Here is a 20,170-nt window from a genome sequence, read left to right on the forward strand (position 1 = left end):
CATGACACTGCAATGATTCTATCTCACTCAGAGTGAAAGCCCAAGTCTTTATAAATGGCCTGCAATGTGCTGCATCAACAGCCCCTCCCTCCTCTCTGACCTCGACTCCTGCCACTCCCACTCCCTTGCTCCAGTCATACTGGTTTCTTCCTTACGCAAGACTGAGGTAGGGCCCTTTCTGTTGAGAATGCTTTTTTCTTTAGACATCCACATGAATTACTGATTCAGTTCTCTCAGGTTTTTGCTCAGATATTAATGGGGCTTCTTTGGCCACCTTTGTACCTATAAATTGCAGTTACGTGCCCTTGACCTCAGAACTCTTTATTCCTCATCCCCATTTTATTTTTATGCATATTACTTCCACCCAACATGCCATACATTTTCTACTGATGTTCTACACATACCACACATTTATTGTATGTTTCCCAGCACTGAAATCTGAGCATTTTTGTGTATATCCTCTAAGCCCGGAACACCACTTGGTTCAAACTAGACATTGCTAATTTCTTCTTCTGAATGAATGGATGAAGCTCTTTTCTCAATGGCCTTTCTTTGCTTTTCCATTCCCGTTACAGGTATTCATCTGGCAGTTCTATGAGCACCAAAACTTCTAGAGAATCCAGCATAGAAACTAGTCATAGAGAACAGTTATGCATTTTGTCTTTAGTTGCAAGACACAATTGTATGAAGTCTGGTTTCCTTTAGACATAGCTTTATTTCTTCAGCTTCTACCTTATAGACTGGTGATCATTTAAGAAATAACAGGAAAGAAAAACATCTAAGATCTCAGTGGTCTGAAAGAATTAGAAGAATATTGGATTCCATGGTGATCTAGTCCATGATTAGTAAAAGCAACATTTCTGCACGCACAAGGCATGACTACCTCTGTCAGAAGTGAGTTAGTAAAAAGAAGGTATCGCAAACCCATGGGAACTCGATTTCAGAATGTTTTTGTAGACCCGACTCATCTGTAGACTCTGAAAAACCTCACAATGCCCTGTCATTAGCATGTAGTCCCTGAATTAAGATATGTATGTACCTTTCTCCCTAGATGAGGCTATTTATAAATAATATTAGAATTGATTAATATCAAAAGACCAGCCCAAATAATGGAAAGGAATGCCACAAGAGAAGCCAGAAGCCATGGACACTCCAGCTCACATTCTTTTCTGACAGCATCATGCTTTCGGGGAGGAACAAAGGCCTGCCTGCTGAATTAGAGATGGGCTGGCAATCAGAACGTTGAATTTCTTGGCATTTGCTAGTTTGAGGCTTAACCTTCTGAATACTTGAATGTAATTACATGTGGTTTCTTAAAAGAGCCCCAAACAAAGCAAATCACTTAAGGAATGTCCTAAAAGACATATCATTTAGAGAAACTATGCTTTGGTCCTTCCAGACTTGAATATACCTTTAAAGAGACTTCCTCATGAATTGTTGGAATTTTCAATCACACAAAAGGCAATAATCCTGTGAACTCAAATTTCTCTTGACTCATGGTATCCAAACTACCAAAAATGCTCCTCCTTGCCAAAAATTCTTTTAAATTCATAATTTCAACACAAAAATCGGCTTTGACAAAACCATACCTCATTTACCATGGATCCTGAAAGAAAGCAAGGGAGACCAGTGGGCACCGGGGTGGCAACTATATTTTGGAAAAGATGTTTGAATGAAAGGAGATACATAATAGTACACTGTTTCACTTACTGATCGCTTGGAAAGGAGCTAACCTGTGTATTTAGAAATGTGCAGATTCTTTTCTAACATTTGCCTCACTCTTAATATCTAATATGAATTATTTTCTATGTGCTAGGCAAAGTGCTTTACATGAATTACTTCGCTAATTTGTATGGCAGCTCTATGACATAGATATCATTATCATGTCTATTTTATACAAGGAAAATGAAGATAGTAAGTTTAATTAATTTGCTGAATTAGTCTGCTCTGTAAATTCTGGAGCCCAGTCCCTATGCTGGCCTATACGACCAGACTCCTTGCTCTTAAATTCAACAAGCCTTGCCCTCTCCCGTCTCTCAGTCATCCACGGTAATTGCATGGAACTACTAATGGCACTTCTGCAGCCTCCTGTCTCCCAGGAGGATCTGGATGGAGCCAATTCCCTGAGGTTCCACTGTCTGGAAATAGTCTGTGGCCTGCGTCCAAGTGTACTTGTTTTCCCGTGCCTTTAACCTAATGACACAGTGCACAGAATGGAGTCGTCCGTCCTTAAATGGACAGCGGATGGCTCTAATAAGTGGGGGTGGAGCTAACACTTGTCAGGGGCCTATATGGTTTTAGAAAAGTGTTTCCAAGGGTCAGATTAGATCCTGAAGGATTTATTCTGATACTTTTCATTCCCAAATGTAGTCATGTGGTTTCATATCTTTTTTAACATCTCCAGAGGCCATTCCCTTTTCCTCTGTTTGTGGTCTGAAAGGGTTATTGGCTGACTCTGAGGTTTGGGCAGTAGTGGAGGGCCAGGTGGGTAAAGGCTATCTGGTTTCCAGGCACAGTGTCCCCAAGGCATTGGCAAGGGCTCCATTTATGACCCGAACTCACCCACAAGGGAGAGATCAGTGCTCTCCAACCTATATGGGGAAGTGGTGTATGTTTGGGTGGGAGAGGGCCCTGTCAATGTATTTTACAGTAGCGAAACCTGTTACTTTTGAGGAATAATGCATTCATAAAGTAAACGCATGCACACAAATCTTCTTGTAGGCAGTAAATTGGTTACATGTTAAGTTAGACACTGTGGAAGGTGATGGGCATAAAACCATAAGCAGGAACAGACACTGGTCCTGGCTTCCTGGGGTTTGCAGTCTGCTGAGGGAAATGAATAGTAAAACTGTAACTGTGGTTAGTGTTGTTACACTAGGAGAGGTGCCTGGTGCTATGTGGACATTAGTATGGGAACGGAGCCTAATCAGAGAGATCAAGACAGGTCTCTGAAGAACTTAAGATAGATTGACCTGGAATCTGAAGGAGGAGGAGAAAAAATGAACTAGACAAAGGGAGCAGGGGGTGCATCCGGCCAGGTTCCAGTGCATGTCAGGGCCACATGGCCAAAGTATGGCATGAATCCTACTGCAGGGAAGCAGGCGAGGAAGACAGTGGCTCTCTGCCCTGGTGACACCCTCTTGACCCATACCCTTTCCAGAGCTGCCATTTACACTGTCCTTTCTCTCCCCTCTGAGGTTGTGGCTACTCTGAGTAGTAGGTGACAGTAGCCAACAGGAGCCCATCAGTTTAGCAAAGCCAAGTTTGTCTCTTTCACAAAAGGAGCTACTGGCCGTTTCAGACCTGCACCCCTCCTCTTATATAGTTTTTACATTTATTTTGGAGTGTCTCTTCCAACCAGTGATAACAAATGCCTCTGGAAAGTTTTCCTCTGCTCTAAGATTGTACTTGCTGGATGGAGAACCTGCAATGTGGCAGCTGCAGCTGGTCTCCAGCTATGCGTGTATCACCTGTTTATTCTAGCCTTAGCCCAACTACAGACAGCACTGGGGCCACTGATGGCCTCCAGGAGGAGGGCTCCGGTGGGGTGATGGCCTCTCTCCCTGTGGCAGTGACAGACATCAGGAGACACTCACACAATTGTTTGTGATGACTCCATCTGAGGTAGACCACCTAGGCATGGCAGATGGCAAAGCATTTCTCACTTCAGAAATTTTTCCATCCAGGTAAGGTAAAAGGAACTATCCCCAGAAGCAAAGTTTAAGTATGTGAGAAAATGCAATTCCTTCTGTCAGTCTAACCCAGGTGAATTACTGTCCCTCTCCCACACCATAGTCAGGGATTGAAGGACACCTTCTCTGCTCACTCACTAGGGTAGAGAAGCACAAGGATTATAGGTCCAGCTTATAAAGAGCCTCCTTTGTAAGTAAGTCCTTGGAGTAAAGAGGAAAAATAGGGTCTTTACATTTATTCTCAATAAAGAGAAGAGAACCACCATTGCCATCCCCTTGTGATTTGTGACTCCCCCTCATCAAGTTGGGAGCTGTGGAGCGGGGCCTGAGGACAGGTCCAAGGGCAGTGCCTCTCTCCTCAGGCTCCGGAGAGGACCACACACCCTCTTGCCTCTGCAGTTTCCTGGCTTCAGATTCAAGCTCCCTCACACCCACTTCTACCTTCCTCTTTTTGGCAGAAACCCCTGGGCCTCTCTTTTCTTGCTTAACACATTCCATGTTCCCCTTTCCCCAAATCCCTGCCTGGGAAGGCAGCCTCCACAGACTTTGTGATTCCAGTGGCCTCATGCATGACTTTGATGGAGGGACATTCCCAGGCAGCCTCAGGGTCCCAGAGTTTCCCTCACCTTGACTCCCTTCATTTCTGGAAGTTTCTTCATCAGTGAGGGCAATGGGCTGGACTGCACTCAGGTGTGAAGGAACTGGGTTGCTATTTTATTGCCAGAGGTGCCTGAGGTGAGGGTCGACTCCACTGGTTTCCAACCCAGGCTGTGCATTCGGATTACCTGGGGGAGCCTTAAAAACTACCATTGCCGAAGCCCCAGTCCAGTCCAGTCCAGTCCAGCCCAGCCCAACCCAGCCCAGCCCAGCCCTTTTAAATCAGGATATCTAGAGGCACAGCTGGGAAAAGTATTTGCTAATGCTCTCCAGGTGATTCTGACATGCAGCTGACGTTGAGAACCAATGATTTACTCTCTCCTCGCCACACCCTCTGCCCCAGATCTGTTAGGACTCAGGGTTCAAGCTTCTTACTCATCCACTCTCTGGCTTCAGATAATATAAGAAGTGATAAATTTAGCAACGTGCATCCCCATCAGGAGAGACAGAAAGGTGGGAGGGGAGAGAGAGTTCTGTTCCCATAGGCTTCACCCTCCCCTGGCAAAACCTACTTAACTGAGAGATACTGCTCCTGTAGGCATTTTCTTTTATCCTGGAAATATCCAACATTTGCAGGATGCTTTCCAACCCCATGCATTCTAAGAACCCTTTGAAAATCCATCTTTTTTTTTTTTTTTTTAAAGGAGGACCTCATTTGGACCCCCCCTCAGAACCCATGATCCATCTGGGGTGGCAAGTGCTTGTCAATTCAAGAGGCCCGCATGAGCTGCTGTTGGTAAGATGCTATCAGCTTCTCAAGCCCAGACGTGGCTGACCCTTTACTCACCAGATATTTGAAGGTAACAGACGCTCCTCAATTCCAACCAAGCCAAAGGGAGGGGCGGGCAACAGCCCGTGGGGGTGGTTCTTGCCCTGCCATCAGTTATGATGGCTCTGGTACTGTCTCAAGTCTAACTAACATAGGTAGCAATGAGTCCTTGTGAGGCAGTTAGAAATGGATTCCATTTAGATAATGGAAAGAATTGAATTGGTTGAAACTCAGATCAAAGCTCATTAAACTTGCATTGACTCTTGAACAACCACAGATAACATCAGAAAAATGTGGCTTTTTTTCCATTTTTGTCCCCCACCCCCGCCTCACCTCCCTACCTCTTTGCTGAGGCAATTGTTCACATGGAATAAGATCATATTGCACTTCAGATGGAGAAATTGGACTCTGAGTGGGTTTTTCAAAGTCTCCCCAATTCTCTTCACTGAATTTATTTGGCCACATTGTTTCAGGATAAGCTCACATGAAATCTCAGAAAACTTCATCTTGAATTTTGTAATTCAGTCTTTGTGCGGGACATCCACTTTGAAAAAGGCACAGTGGTTTTTTCATTCTCTAGCTATGCTGGCCAAAACCATGGCAATTATGGCCAAATGTCTGTTTCCAAGTCTGCCACTGTCAGTTAAATTGTACCTGATCTAAAATAACAGCAAGCCCTAGGGGTGGGGACCCATAGGCATAGGGCATGTGCCACCACAGAGGAAAAGGCACTGCCTGGCGGGCTCTGACACTGGACACATTTGTCAGCTGCAGTGTTGAAGGATGCTGTGGTTCCTCTGGGTCAGGGGCCAATGCACCCACTTCCATGGAAGTTACTCTTGCCATGGACTCAATCTGCTCAGTCGTAAAATGTGGGTGACTTCATATGAAGTCATAATGATATACTGACTCATTCAAAACTTTCTTCGAGAGGACCAGAGTTTCAAAAGTCAAGAATGAACAATGTATTGGTTTTCTAGGGCTGTCATATCAAAACTGTTCCAGACTGGGTGGCTCATCATTCTGGAGGCTGAAGGCCCAAGATCGAGGTGTAGGCAGGGTTGGTTATTTCTGAAGGCTGTGAGGGGAGGACCTGCTCCTGGCATCTCTCCTTGGCTTGTAGAGGGCCTTCCTTTTCTCTGTCTCTTCACAGTATCTTCCCTCTCTGTGTGTCTGCCTCTGTTCAGATTTCCCCATTTGTGAAGATGCTAGTCACACTATATTAGGGCCCACCCTCATACCCCATTTTAATTCGATTACCTCTATCAAGGCCCAGTCTCCAAATACAGTCACATTCTGAGGTACTGAGGGTTAGGACTCCAATGTATCTTTTTGGGGGATGCAATGTATCCCAGAACAGACCACAATTAAAATGGAATGCAATAATAAAAACTAACTTTTATCGATCATTCGTAGTCTGAGTTTGGCATTGCTGAGAGGGCCTTCATTAATTAATTTAATCCTCACAGTCCTGTGAAGTCAGTATCATTATGACTTCATATGAAGTCACCCACATTTTACGACTCAGCAGATTGAGTCCATGGCAAGAGTAAATAACTTGCCCAAGGTCACACTGCTCGTAAGATCAGAACCAGACTTGAAAACAGTAGTGTAATTCCACAGCAGATTCCGTCAACAACTGTTCTACACAGCCTCTACTTTGTGGGGTTCAACATAGAGACTATTTTGATGTCTGTGGTAGCCATGAGAATGTGGCTCAGAGACGTCCAACTATGGGGAGCTCAATCGACCAAAGGCCTCAGCTCCTGTACTTTGAAATCTGTCACTACGTGATCACTGAGGCCACACTTCCCATGGTCTGCTCCTAGCCAACGCCCAAACAATAACAGGAAGACTAAGGCATCCTATTCCTGGGAGATGGCAGGACTTACATGTTGGCCCTTTTTGGCTCAGGGACTCCCTGACAGCCTGCCAAGTCTTCGTTACTCTGCAGGCAGTCTGGGAAGCTTCACCCACCTTCTTCCCTTTCCTTTCCTCTTTCCTCTTTCCTCCACTGCAGGTCAAGCCTGCATCCCAGTATCCTCATCAATCGTGGCATGTTTAACGGCATCTTGATGTCTATGCCTTGGGGGTTTCGGACTAACACAATGCTTTATGTAACCAAACGCTTCAGAAAATATTAATATGTATATTTAATTCTGATTCAAATTGACTTAGTTTATCAGTGTTTTAAAAGCCATAAAACAAAAAAAGTGTATTTTTCACTAGGTATGGTTAGTGATGCCATAGAGGTCTTTTGTTTAGTGTTCTAGAAATTAATGTAGTTTATCCTGGTTTTAATGTTGCTTCTGTCTGTCCTTATGCAAACATGTGGAGCTCCCAGAGCCTAGCACGTAGCAGGCCCAGCAACTGACAGACAGACAGAAAGACTGACTGAAAGAATGGAAAACCTTTTCTCCTCCCACGTTATCTAAAGTTAAGCTGGCTGGAGGAGGGAGGTGGATTCTCTGGGGGTGACGGGGGGCAGGAGAGAGCAGAGCAGGCTGAGGATGAGGTCCTGGTTATAAAAGCATTACCTGGACAAGTGCATGACCTTATGGAAGCCAAGTGCAATCACAGTGAACCTGGTTGCTGTGAGACATTGCATTCAGGCAGACAGAACAGACCCTCATGAATTCAGAATGTGACCTGTTATGTGCTGGAGGCAAGAGCACTGGTATCTGGGTGACTTAACTGGTTGATTATATTATTAAAATAAACAATTATACGTCTTCCTTCTTTTCTTTTATCAGTTGAACCATTTACCTTGGTAGTAACCTCCTAGGCTTTAATCACCCCCACAAGTTAGCTACTTAGCTGACCAGTGTGCACTTAACCTCTCTGGGAATCAAACTTATCTTTTGTAGTTAAACTGAACTGAATTACAACATGAGGCGGTTGAATAAATGCTCTCTAAAGTCCTTCTCTATGCTAGGATTCTGTGAAATGCCCATCTTGGTGTGAATATTGATCAGCCCAGATAAATGTGCAGGATGTCATGACAGGATAGAAAGCTCCTTCTAGCAGTGAACCATTTCTGCTATTTTCTCTCCAAGAAAAGCTACACAGTGACCCCCTAACTCTCTGGAGTGTTAACCATAGTCTGTGGCATTTGATCAAGGGAAGAGAAGGAGTATCTGACTCTTTACAAGCTTAGTGGCTCTCACCTGCCAGTTGGCTATGCCAGTCCATGAGCTTACTATAAATATTGGTTTATTTTAGTTTGGGGAAGAACAACTTGACCTATGGTATATTCAAATCTCTATAATCATATATGTGTTATCAAGGAATCCTGCTGAATCTTCTGCCATGGTTCAAAAGTAATACTAGCAGTGACCTTTTCAGTTTACTCTTTCATTCCTGACCATCTCGGGAATGTTTAAAGCAGGGCACAGAGCTGATGGAAACTGGCTCCCCTGACCAGCAGGAACATATGTGGGGCAGCTTTGATGTGACGGATGGGAGAGAGGTTGCTGATAGGGCTTGCTAATAATCCAGCGAGGTGATGTCATTCTTGGCAGAGCCCAGAAAGAGAAACAAGAGGCCAACAGCTCTCCTTGGCTGATAAAGTCCCTTCAGGCTTCCTTTACTCTGCTATTGCTAAGCAGATGAGATTGGAAAGTTCTGTGAGCCCAGCTGAGCTGTATTACCTCCTGGGGATGGGAGGTTTTGTCAAGAAATCTTGGGTCTCTAGCTGGTTTACATAAATCCCTCAGAAAGTTTTGCACTGCCTCTGAAAATACTCCCTGGAATAGAGATTTATAATAGAGCTGGGAGATAATTAATTCCTGGGGATACAGTCCTTTGTGCTAGAATTGCTTCACTCCATACGGGAGAGATTGAAGTTCTTCTAGCCTTTGAGTCTCTCCTGATTTTGGATGGTCAAGGAAGGGAATAGAACAGGACTCAGGGAAGAGAAGAGGAAACTTGATGGGACTTTTTTTTTTTGTATAAAGTGATTTATTTAGAGAGAGAGAGAAACAGGAGGAGAAAAAGAAATAGCTAATTCTCATGATAAGTGAGAGAATCTAGAAAGGTGGAATCCAGGAGAGGAAAGCAGTTTCCACACTGAGTAGAAGGGAATACAGAGAGATGGAGTTTAGGAGGAGAAGACAGGCTTCCACAAGAGCGTGGAAGGGGACTCCAGAGGGGAAATCCAGGAAAGAGAAAGATGGCTTCCACAAGAGTGTTCGTGGAAGGGGACTCCAGAGGGGAAATCCAGGAGAGAGAAAGATGGCTTCCACAAGAGTGTTCGTGGAAGGGGACTGATGGGACTTTTTATTCAGGAATTATGAAACAAACCCATGCTATTGAATATAATGGATCTCTTTTTCTTTTGATTTCTGAATTTTTCTTAAACCAAGGACCCATGGAATCCTCATGTTTCCAGGTAGAGTGACTATCTGGTGGTTTTCCTCCGGTACAGCCTGGTCCTGGTAGCATGTGCCTGTACAGCCAGTGGCCCCTCTTCAGTTGGCCTGCCACTTCCTCAGTGTCTGCACTTCTGACCCTTTGACGCTTTAGGACAGATGCTCATCCTGATGTGGGAGCCAGGTAGAGCTTTATCTGTACTCATTAGGGAAGCCCTGAGACATATTCACTGCCTTGAGGAAAAGCATCCACTATAAGAATGCAGGACCTAGTCTGCAAGGAGCTCCATAAAACCTAGGACACTTGGTCATGATATTCCAAGCTGTTGAACTTTCTTCAAGGGGTGGAAGTTTCTATGTTGGCTTAAAAAAGTGCATTATTTGCCAAATTGCCTAGGAATACAGGCCTTTGCACAAAGGAAAAGCACATTCTTTTTAGAATCATTAAGAATAACAGGCTTTTATGTGGCCAGTGATGTTCTCAGTGATCATTCTACAGAAATTTTGCAAATAAGTATATTTCTTGATTTATAGAATAGATACCACCTAGCAGGCTTGGAAAGAGAACAAATGCTGGTAAAGCAGATGATATTTTCCAGTTCACTTTTATGATAATCAGGGCTCTGTTGCCATGGAAAAAATCCATCAGTATGCCGAGTTGAAAACAGTTGGGAAGAAGGCTGATGGATATTTCCAATCCTGTAGAGTGCAACACTCACCCATTTCACAAATACTTACTGAAAGACTACTATGTACCACAGCGTGTCTAGGAGCAAGGGAAATGGCAGTGAACAAAGCAGAGACTAATCTCTACTCTCTCTTGAGAGTGCATACTGGAAGGACAAGACAGACAATTTAAAAAATAGCTAAAATGTAGACTACATCAAATGGTAATAAATGCTATGGGAAAAACAAAAGCAGGGAAGGCACGTAGGGAGAGCCAAAGTGGAAGTGGGAATGGACAGGGAAGGCTTTGCTGAGAGGATGATATTCAAATGAGGGCCTGAAGGAAGGGAGGGAGTATGCTTTGAGGCTACTGGGGATGATCATTCAGGAAGACGTGCACCAAGTGCAGAGGCCCTGCGGCAGAAGCCTGGCATGCAGAGGAGCAGTATAAAGGCCAGTGTGGCTGCGCTATGGTGAACAAGCAGAACAGGAGGAAGAGGTCAGAGGCAGCAGGACAGCAGGCTGTACAGGCCTCGTAGGGCCTGCCATCATCTGTTTCTAGGATGACTTCTCTGCCACTGGCCCTTCTCTTGACACATATATCCATAGCTCAGCATCCTAGAGGCTTAGCTCCTCTTCTGAGCCACTGTTTCTTCTATGGTCACCACCACTGTGGAAGCCCTCCCTGGCATGCAGAGCACTCATTACCTCCTAGGTCTTCCTGTACAGCTACAACAGTTCATTTATGTGTCAGTTTCATTGGGCTAAGGGATGCCCAGATACAACTGGTAAGACATATTTCTGGGTGTGTGTGTGAGGGTGTTTCTGGAAGAGATTAGCCTTTGAATCAGTAGAATAAGTACAGAAGATCTACCATCACTAGTTTGAGCGGGTATCCTTTAATCCACTGATGGCCTGAATAGAACAAGGCAAAGGAAGGGAAAATTCTGTCCTCTTCTTGAGCTGGAGCATCCATCTTGCCTGGTGCCAGTCATCAGAGTTCCTGGTTCTTGGGTCTTTGGACTCCAGGACTTAAACTAGCAGCTTTCCTGGCTCTCTAGCTTATCGACAGTATATCATGGCACTTTCTCTGCTTGTATAATCACTTGAGCCAATTCCCATAATAAATCTCCTGGTATAGATCTACATACATTCTATTGGTTCTGTTTCTCTGGAGGACCCTAATAAAACCACCATGTCGAATTGCATAACTTCCTGTGTATGTATGTCTTCACTTTCCATCAGGATTCTTGCTCAGTTGGAGTAAAGCCATGTGTAGCCTTTTTCCTTATTTTCTACAATAGTTGGCATGGAATTAGGCACTCAGCAAACACAAGGAAAATGCCTGCTGCTTAGAATCTTCAACTCTACAGTTAAGGCCTGAAGAACGTCATCAGTTCTTTCTCTTTTTGTCTGAGTCTGAGGGAGAGTACTGTTAGAGATAGTCTAATCTTGACTACTAATCAATATTCTTTTAAGTACAATGATCTAATACAAGAAATATTTTGGCCCCAAGTTCCAGAGTTACAGAATTTCAAAGTTTGCTACATGTGCCCTACTTTTTAGTTTATAACTGGAAAATAGTGCACGTTTTAAAAATAATTCTGAATTTGCTCTTTGCTTAAAATAAAAAATAGGTTCTTATTTTTAATTTTTTTACCTTTCAAACCGTGAAGATACAATATTCTAAAATTCTTAGGCTGACTCTTAGTTTAGGGCAAGAATGCGTACCTTTTCTAAACGGAGTTCTATACTATATACCATGGAGCTTCCTGAAGGTCGGTATCTCACCGTGTTCCTGTGGGTTTCCCATTGTCTAGAGACATGTCTCTAGATATATCTCTAGACCAGATAATATCTGGTCAATAAATGCTGCTGTGTAAAAACTATCATCGTCCCCATTTTATAGGTGAGAAAGTTATAATTCAAAGTGGTTGTAATTTGCTGAAGGTCACACAGAAAATTAGTGGCAAATTTGGAACTAAAATCCATTTTTTTCTGACAAAGTTGGTTTGAGTCAGGGCTCCCAGATTTTTTGTTAGCAATCAGCATTTTGGAATGCATAATAGGAGATACAGGGGCTCTTTGTTTTGTATTTTGTAAACTTGACACATAACTCTGAGCGGACAAATGGGGCAGCTTCTTGGATCCCTGTCTGGTAGAAGCAGGAAGATGTGAGGCTTCTGAGGAGAGAGCAGGAGAAAGGATCCAGGATCACAGCTGGTACCTGGAGAGCACACTAAGACAGCTAAAGCAGGAGCCTAGGAGGAAGATAGTGACAGGGGCACTTGCTATTTTTGTCTGTTGTCAAAAAAGTTATCTTACACTTCCTCCATGAGTCCTGTGGTTTACAAGTATTTGGATGAATGTCGTTAGATGGTGTGACAATATCTGGATACAAATAAGGTATTTTATTACCAGGTATGGTGACACACACCTGTAGTCCCAGCTACTCAGAAAGCCAAGGTGGGAGGATCACTTGGGGCCAGGAGTTCAAAACCAGCCTGGGTAACATAGCAAGAATCCATCTCTACCAAAATTTTTAAAAAATTAATAAGGCAGCTGGGTGCGGTGGCTCATGCCTGTAATCCCAACACTTTGGGAGGCCAAGGTGGGCAAATCATGAGGTCAAGAGTTCGAGACCATCCTGGCCAACATGGTGAAAGCCCGTCTTTACTGAAAATACAAAAATTAGCTAGGCATCATGGCACATGCCTGTAGTCCCAGCTATTCAGGAGGCTGAAGCAGAATTGCTTGAACCCAGGAGGTGGAGGTTGCAGTGAGCCAAGATCGTGCCAATGCCCTCCAGCCTGGTAACAAAGTGAAACTTTGGCTCAAAATAAAAAATTAATAGGGCATGGTGGCACACCTCTAGTCCCAGCCACTTGGGAGGCTAAGGTGGGAGGATCGCATGAGCCCTGGAGTTCTGGGCTGTAGAAAGTTATGCTGATCAGGTGTCCATACTAAGTTCAGCATCAATATGGTGACCTTCTGGGAGCAGGGGACCCCCCGGTTGCCTACGGAGGGGTGAACGGATCTGCCCAGGACAGAAATGGAGCAGATTAAATAAGCCATTTTGGTAGAAACACAAGTGATTTCTGGTTATTAGGCACTAACTAGGAGGGCAGAAAAGCTGTCCAGTCAGGAGCCAGGAAGAGACATGAGCAAGAAGAAATGTTCCAAAAACTCTGATTCCTGGAGCAACCCAGGCCTGGGAAGGAAGATCTGTAAACTGGTCTTTAACTGTAGGTGGATGGGTAAGTGGGAAGGAGGAGGCTGTCATCTTGGCAGGGCTTCCTCCTTTCTCAGGAATGGAGAATGGCAAGGTGAGAAAGTCTACTACCAGCATTGTGGGATCAGCCTGACACTTCCAGCTCCTACCTTCTCAAACCAATGGCTCATCTTTGGCTGTGTCCTCTTGGGTAGATCCGAGGGAAGCCGTGGATCTGGAGAGTTGAGTTCTAGCCCTAACACTGACACTCAGTATATGGCCTTAGACAAGCTTCCTACCTCTCTTGCCATCCATTATGTAAAAGGAGGTTCCTTAACAAATGATCTCTAAGATCCTTCAGCTGAACATTTTATGACCCTCTGACGTACTTCCCTCAGGTCACCAGTACTGGTTTGCTGAAGATGGTGTTTGATGGAGAGGAATGAGAAAGGATGGGTCATTGTGGAAAAGCTGGCTGGGAGGCCAAGGATGGGTCATTGTGGAAAAGCTGGCTGGGAGGCCAAGGAGGGGTCTTTGTACAACTTTGACATCTGTCCGAGATAGCACAGATTTGGTCAAGTAATTCCTTTGGCATCTCTTTCTTCAGATCTAGTACCACTGGGGAAAGAAATATGGGAAAGATATCCAGGCCACATTGTGAAATAAAGTCCTCTTCACATTTTTGCCACTAACTAAAACCTACATCCAGGTACCATTTAGCTGAACTTGCACAGCTGACTCGGGCCTCCAACGCACACATTCCTGCCCTGCCTACAGTTTCCCAACCTATCATTCCCATTTCAAGATAAATGACCTACGTACTCAGCTGAAGCTATTTTCACCAAGCATGTACATAGTGCCCACCCTTTTACTCAGAAACCACAATCAAACCAAAGCAAACCAGAAGGATCGAAAGGCAAACATACTGGTGGAAAAAGTAGTGACACCCTCCTTAAAGAGCCTTTTGGAGCCTCTTCGGTTTATAAATAGTGACTAATTTAACTCCATAAAAATAAATTGGCTCTGAGTCAGATCATTTGGGTTTGCTTGTGAGAAGATGAATTATGTAGCAGATCCAGCCAAATATTGTAGCCTAAATATTGGCCCTATTAGAACTGTTGAGCTGAATTTTTCAGAACAAAATTCATAACATTCCTTCCCTCCTGATTCTGTTACTGCCTCTAGTGCACCTTTTTTTCTGTTTCTTAAGCTCTAGACAGGAGCCCCCAGAGCAACCTAACCCTCGTTGACATATGCAGTTTTCTGATTTATGGGAATCATGAAAGATTACTGTACTTTGTCTGAACGAAGGTCCTCAGTGTGGCAACCTTGCAAAGACCACAAACGTGGATACTTACCTGCCGCAGCCAGGCCTCATGGCCTTTGAAAGGAGCCATTCAGCGTGTAGGCTACAGCGTGGGCATACGTTGAATTCTGTGGGCTTGCTTCTGCTGGATGATTCTATGGATTAGGGAGCTTCTCTGGGTTCTGTGTAAAAGTTCACTGTAAACATTTGCTTAGTCTGTGCATGGTAAACATTTACAAGCCTCTTAGAGTTCATGGGACAAAGTGGCGGGATTACCGTGAAGGGTGCCCGTGGCTGCCAAAGCTCCAACTTTAAAGGCTCAGCTGGAGTTGTCTGGGCTCTGTGAGTAGTTCACACAAGAAAGACCAGAACTAGACCCAGTCTGACCCCTCGGGTTGATGAGGGCTGGAGTCAGGGCAAATAAAGACCCAGACAGAGACCTAACCAGTATGTATAAGCTTAAGTATGTTTCCTTGGATGAAATGCTGGTTCTCACTGGCGACTTCTGCCTTATGGAGAGAGATGGGGAAAGAGGGAATTTCCTCCCTTAGCCTTCCTTTGTTGCCTTGCCATTTTCCTGCTGAGCCTGGAAAGTGTGGGGAAGGAAAGAAAGCAGTATGGGGCAGTGGTTAAGAGCTCACACTGTGAGTCTGGCAAGACAAACACTCATATCCACGTCCACCACAGCTTAATGAGCCTTTGTGGTTACGGGCAATGAACAGCCCAGGCCCTCCTTGGCTAGAGCTTAGATCCAACTTGAATGAGAGTGCTTAATTGTTTTTCTCACTAAAGTAACAGAACCTTGGCTTTTTCAGGTGGCAGCCTGAGTGAGCGAGCTGAGGGGGTCTGGGCAGGTGACAAAGTAAAACAGAGAAAGAAGGTTCTCAGAAGAAAAGGGCTTCAGGACAAGCTAAAACATGGCCTGGGTCACAGGGCATCCCTGGTGAGCTTGACTCTTCTCCATCTTGAATTTTTCTGCATTATAATTATCTTTATTAGCCCCTCACCCTACAGGTTAGTATGTGTCTGCTTTTCACAACACCTTATTTAGTGTTTAGTAGGGTCTTGGGGGAGAGGAAGGAAGAGAAGTGTGCAGAGTTGGCAAAAGTGGTACCAAATGGAGGCAGCAGCTGTAGGAGCTGAGAATGGTGCCTGGGACCCAGGAGACAGCAGAGAACCAGGTCACGATGTGAATCATCTCAGGACTAAGCAGGAGACCAATCCCCCTCTATTAATGGAAAGAATACTGGTGCAAAGAAGGAGGGGGCTATGTGGTGGTCTGGGCTGCCGTAGTATGTCAGATAAGGAAAGATAAACCCATTTTATTTGAACATTAAGAGCTTGACCTCAGAAGACAAAAAGACTTGAAAGTGATCCAGAAGGCAGACATCAGGCATAGGACCTGGAGTTGAGGTATCCTTAGAACTTTTTTATTCAGATGCTGGGCAAAGGGTTATGCAGCTCTCTTGAATCTCCTTCATGCCTGTTTGGGTAAAAACAAGGGTCTCTGAGATACAGATAGCCATGAAAGGTCCTCCAGGACACTCACACTGTCAGAAGTCCATTGTCGGCTGTCTCCGGTCATCCTCTCTTCAGCCACCTCCAAATACTCAACCACCACCATCTCTTTCTCAAGCCACTGTGGTCAAACATGGTTCCAGAACCTGATAGTGGAACCAACCCTGATTCCATGTCAGCAGCACATGGCACATTCCAGAGAACCACTGTTCCCACATCCAGCTTTATCTCCCAAGGGTGTCCCATGACATTTTGTGAAGCTCCATCATTTCCTAATCCATGTCTGCACTTCCTAAGACAAAACACAAAGTGGATCAAGGGAAAGGGGCGTGTGGCTAAAATTCTAAGCTCTCTTGGGGACAGCTTCCCTCTGCAACCTTACCTTTGTTATTCTGTTCACTTGGGGAGGCAGCAAAGTCCAGCCCCAAGGACCTCTGGAACCTGTTCCTAAGGTTCTATTCAGTCATCTTTGGAAGGTGTGGGTAGTGAGAAACTGCCAGGGCAAGGGACCTTCTCATCCCTGACCCTCAGCAGCAGGGGTTAGCTGGAGTCAGGGAAGGCTCGGTGGTTGCCCGGCACTTCTGTTTTCTCTCTATATTCCTGGTGTCTAGATCGGCACGAAAAACATATGGTAACCACCTAGAGAAGAAGCATGTGGAGGGGTGTATGCAATCACCCACAGGGAAAATCAAGGCTACCTGGAACAACTGTTCACTCTGAATGATTATGATAGAGCCCCCACCTTTAATGTGCTCTCAATGATTGTGATACAAGCCCCACCTTTAAGGAGCTCCAAGTTACTTGCTTGAGTTAAAATGGACCACAAGCCTCCAAGTTGCAGACTCACTTAAGGCGTAGACAAGCACTGGAAAGGTCTTCACCTCTTCTTCCTTCTGCTCCTTTTTGCAAATCAAAAAGTAGTGTCATTCTCTAGAGAAACAAAAGCAGCTTCTCTGTAATGCTTAGCTTGCCTGATTGACACGCAAATTGGCAATTTTGCAAATTTCCTTGAAAATTTGCTTTCCCTTCCCTGACTTATCTATAGCAACAGTGTTACAACAGGGCCATTCAAGGCAGAGTCACCCCTTTCAAATGTCTCCAGAAAAGAGTCACCCATTTGTATTTTTAATAATTACTTGATAGAAACTTGAAAGGGACATGTCTTCTAGGAAGATTCTGGAACAACCTGAGAGAGCCTGGTTACATCATGCTCTAGGATTCATTCACCCTATTAATATATTGAAATATGTTTGCACAAACTATGACACAAAAAGAGTCTTCAGCTGGAGGATGGATATCTTTTTGTCATAAGCAATATATGTTTTTCTGAGTTTATAACCAAAGTTTCTCCCAAAATGTGAAATTATCTTAACTTCTCTCACATTCAATCTCTCATCCATCAGCAACTATGTTGTTCTTGTGTTCAAAACTGCCCAGTCGCTATCCTTGTTAGGGGGACTTTGCAAAAGCCTTCCTGCCTCCACCCTGGCTGATCTTAGTCAATTCTCCAACAGGAGCCAGAATAAACTTTGAAAATATGTCAAGCCATCTCACTCTTCTGTTCAAACATCTAATAGCTTCTCATCTTACTCAGAATGAAATCCAAATTTTTCAGCAGGGCCCACACAGCTCAGCTTATCTCCCAGTGCCCTCCCACCTTGTACTCTGTTCTTACCCCAGTGGCTTCCTAGACTAGCAAGTCTTTGAACAAAAACAAGCCTGGACCCCAGGGTCTTTGCACTTGCCATTCTCTCTAAGGAGAACACTGAGTCTTCTCCTGTCAGAGTGCTCACTTCTTTCCTCAGAGTCTCTGGTGAACTACTATCTTGTCACTGAGGCCTTTGACACCCCAATCGCTGTCTGTCCTGCCCTGCTTTAGTTTTCTTTATGTCAGCAGGGATTTTCTTTTTTTCTTTTCTTTCTTTCTTTTTTATTTTTATTTTTTAGAGACAGGGTCTTACTCTGTCCCCCAGGCTGGAATGCTGTTGTATAACCATAGCTCGTTGCAGCCTCAAACTCCTTGCTTCTGCCTCCTGAGTCACTGGGACTACAAGTGGGTGCCACTGTGTCTGCATAATTCTTACATTTTTTGTAGCGATGGGATTTCACTGTGTGGTCCAGGCTGGTCTTGAGCTCCAGGCCTCAAGCCATCCTCCTGCCTTGGCCTCCCAAAATGCTGAGATTACAAGCGTGAGCCACTGCATCTGGCCTATGAATAAGAATTTTCTTTTGTTCACGGCCATATGCCAGTGCCTAAGACAACACTGGGCACAGAGCTGGAGCTCACTAAATATTTATTGAATGGATGAATGAATTCCTGGTCCTAATGCTCTGTATCCTCAGCTGGCAGCAATGCCCCATAAAGCTGTAGGTGGGGATGTCAACAAAAAGAAACTATTTAGATGGTCAAGGCTTTTTAGAGAAGAAGTGAATGTAAAAGAAATATTATACAAAAAGTAAGGGAAAAGAAAATAAGCAGAAAGTGATCCTGGATAGTGCTCACCCATTCACTGAACCAAAGCCAGGCCAGATTTGTTCTCTGCAGTTGCTGAAATCTGGTTCTTGTCACAAATCGACCTAGACATCTATTTTGATACACATATTATATGTCTCTTGGCATGCAGAGTACTCATATCGTTTACTAGATTTATTAAAATGATGGAAAGCGGTGTGAAATGCCTCCTGCCATATGGGAAAAGAGGTGAAAATGCTGACATTTGGCTTTTAGCCAATTTCACAAAAGTTTACAGTTTCAGACTTTTTTTCTCCTCCTGGGTGTGGTGACTCTGTCTTATCAAACTTCTATCCTCTGAGTAGCCATAAAGACATGTCTGTGCATCTGGTGGTATTTTAATATTCAAAGAACCATATTCTTATGTGCACGGAAACTGACATTTTGGCCCAGCTGTTACAAGAAGACTTGAAAAGACTTTCTTTGCCCTGCTAAGTCTGTCTTCCCATATTTCACTTTACTTAACTTTGGTGAGTAGGAATATGCTTGGAGAAAATGGACCCGTTTGATATACTAACGACTGAGTCCCACCATGTGCCCAGCCTGGGCCCACATGGGGAGTATGGTCAGAGCAGTCTCTGCCTCCACCACTCACCTGTCCTTTAGACAAGTCACTGACTTCTCTAAGCCTCACCACCCAATCTGCTAGCACCCGCTTCCAGCCACCATCATCTGAACCCTTGCAGGAGCCTCCTAGCTGATCTCCTGGTCTTTCAGTCTCCTCAACTGTAAGTAGAGACTGAACAGGGCCCTCCACATGGGGTTGTGAAGATGAGATGAGCTGGTCCATGAATGTGCTTTAGCATGGTGCTGGCACAGAGATCCTCTGTAAAATTTTACTGGATATTATCATTCCTTTTCATTATGATTATAACTCATGGTTCAGTGGGCCTCATTTATTGGGAGTTGAAAGATCTTTTCCCCTTCATTGTACTTCTTTTCTAGATTCTATTTTTGATTTAAGTGAGTCATTTTGGCTAGAGAACTAGTCATTCTAAACTGCATATTATGCACGTTTTTAGATTTTGTTTGCACCTAAAAGCCAGCCTGGCAGGGATGTGGTCAAAATACATCCCAATGTCATGTAATTGCCCTGTAATATACAAACATGGCTTTTGGTGTTACTGAATCTAAACGTCCAAATTATCTTACAAATACTGTCATGAAGTCAGATGAACAGAAAAAAACCCAACTCCTCCTCAAACCCACACATACCTCACCTCACAGCCCCCATATTCATGTAGAAGACATGGTCTCAGCCCTCAGGGAATTTAGGTTCAAATAGAGATGACAGCTAATAAACAAAGAAGTGTGCGTTGTACGTGTGTGTATGTGATTCATCCAGTGAAGGGAAAGAACACAGTGAACAAATGCTGTCTTTCAAGAAGACTCAACGTATTTCAGTTGTGTGCTAACTTGGGAGTCTAGACTATCTTCCAAAACTCACCACACACGTTTCCATAATGCCA

General features: G+C 44.3%; 1 long non-coding RNA gene across 3 annotated transcripts in view; it reads right to left on the reverse strand.

Moving 5' to 3' along the window:
• Positions 1 to 10,090: 10,090 nt before the first annotated feature.
• Positions 10,091 to 20,170, reverse strand: part of LOC103791554 (uncharacterized) — a 34,687-nt gene continuing 24,607 nt past the window's right edge. Inside the window, exons 3-4 of one of the 3 annotated variants that reach the window (XR_004739857.3) lie at positions 16,970 to 17,088; positions 10,091 to 16,154 (exon numbers count right to left, since the gene is read on the reverse strand). This is a non-coding gene — a long non-coding RNA (uncharacterized LOC103791554). Of the gene's footprint in view, positions 16,155 to 16,969; positions 17,120 to 20,170 lie in introns of all 3 variants that reach the window. The other 2 variants (XR_004739856.3, XR_013532604.1) reach the window with 2 other exon arrangements.

This window comes from Callithrix jacchus, chromosome 2 (genome assembly GCF_049354715.1).
Source record: "Callithrix jacchus isolate 240 chromosome 2, calJac240_pri, whole genome shotgun sequence".
Lineage (NCBI taxonomy): Eukaryota > Metazoa > Chordata > Mammalia > Primates > Cebidae > Callithrix > Callithrix jacchus.